At 49.4% G+C, this 1,859-nt stretch overlaps 1 long non-coding RNA gene across 1 annotated transcript; it reads left to right on the top strand.

Annotated features, from left to right (window-relative positions):
- Positions 1-340: 340 nt before the first annotated feature.
- Positions 341-1,592, top strand: LOC106125550 (uncharacterized). Its single transcript, XR_001228272.1, has 2 exons — positions 341-621; positions 723-1,592. It is a non-coding gene; the product is annotated as an uncharacterized LOC106125550 (long non-coding RNA).
- Positions 1,593-1,859: the final 267 nt, after the last annotated feature.

The following is a 1,859-nucleotide window of genomic DNA, read 5'->3' as shown; positions in this document are numbered from 1 at the left end:
AACCACAAGGTAAGTGCGTCACTGCCGCCACAGCCGCCACAGCCGGCACAAAGTCGATGCGTTGATGATGTGATGTGCTAACACGTTCTCTCCAACATTCCAGGTGCACTCCGGCGCCGGGCCCGCGCCCGACAGGTGATATACCTTCTCATTTTTGTCCTCTTTGCTTTCACCGACACGTTTTTGAGGCGTCGGTGCGGTTTTGGATGTGTGAGATGTAACTAAGTAACGCTTACGTAGCAGCTGGGTGAGCGGCGGCGGGGCAGGCGGGGCAGGCGGGGCAGGCGGGGGAGGCGGTGAGGGCGGCGGCGAGGGTGCGGGGGGCGGGGCGGGCGTGTCCCGGCTGCGGCTGATGTTCGGGGGTGGGCGGCAGGTGAGTGCGGAGGAGCAGCGCAGCTGAAGTGAGTGAGGAGGACAAGTGATGGAGTAAAGCGCGTGTGCGTGTGTTGCAGGAGAGCGCGCGCGGCACCTACCCGCATCTGCAGTGCCCGCCCACCTTCCAGCCCGAGAGCTACTCGCTGGCGCACGCCGCCGCGCGCCGCCCCCGCACGCACCGCCCGCATCACCCGCATCACCCGCACCACACGCATCACCCGCATCACCCGCACGACTGACGCTCAGGTGGGCCGGCGGCGACACCTACACATATAACCTGTATATGAACAGGGCTTTTGAGGTGAACTGATCAAAGCTTGTGTGAAATAAAAATATTCCTTCGGCAGAATTTGTGAGAGAGGACGGAGAGGGACGCGCGGGAGGATGCGAGGGCGCAGGGCGCAGGGCGCAGGGCGCAGGGCGCAGGGCGCAGGGCGCGAGGCTCCACATATTGTATGCGACATATTGAACGTATAAGTTCCGAGGCGAGACACGCGCTGCTTTAACAACACAGACCGTTAATCACAGACGTAGTACACTTTGTACGACAAACACGTAGCCGTCCGATTTACTTTATTAGCAAGGATTTACTGTGAAATGTACGTATGGAGCTGTGATGTGTGGGGTGAGGGGGGTGAGGGTGGGTGAGGGGGGGGGGCAGGTGAATGAGAAACGTCCAGTATTTTGTACAATAACTTAGGCTGTGTCTGTGTCTAGTTCCAAGTGAAAGAGCAAATGTTGTCGACGTGCAGCTGCGCATTTGAGGACAGTTGACACTTCTTCATATGTTTATATGATTTTTTTGGAATGAAATAAATACTCTTTGTACTGTAGCTGCCGTGTATTTCTTCTTTTATGTCATTTTCTATGTCTCAGTAGAATTTATATATGTTCTGTTAGAATGAACCGCGACAGCGGCGCCTCTCAGAGATATTCTTCTTTAGTTATATTTTTATCTTAAACGTTTATAGTTGAGTTGAGTAGGTGGTAGGTGTGGCGAGATGTGCAGCTTGTTCATCGTTACCAACATTTAGAGGTTTGCTCGGAACTAGAGACAGACGTATAGAGTTAGAGTTAGCTGTTCAGGTTACGACACAAACGTACGTACAATTTCAATGTTGTGTCATTTTTTTAAGATCAATATTTTGATTGTACAATGAGTTATATTAACGCGATGCTTTCAATATTTACAATGAAATTAAGCTGTAATTATATTATGAAAGACTTTAAAGATTTGAATAAGAACGTAGTTTCCTGAATGTACATATCGTGTCACGTGCGTGGTAAACAATATGACGAACTTGTTATTTTATTAATTATTTTCAATGAAAGAATGTGCTTCCAATGCAAACGGTCCCTTAAATGATATTGCTTATATATAATAGTATGATGTGACGACATACACACATGTATGTATGTATGTATGTATGTATGTAGTGTCGGTCGCGTCGTCACCGCTCCATATACAATATATATTATATTTA

Source organism: Papilio xuthus, unplaced genomic scaffold (assembly GCF_000836235.2).
Source record: "Papilio xuthus unplaced genomic scaffold, Pxut_1.1 DF825928.1, whole genome shotgun sequence".
NCBI classification, from domain to species: domain Eukaryota; kingdom Metazoa; phylum Arthropoda; class Insecta; order Lepidoptera; family Papilionidae; genus Papilio; species Papilio xuthus.
This window is presented reverse-complemented; position numbering and strand designations above follow the sequence as displayed.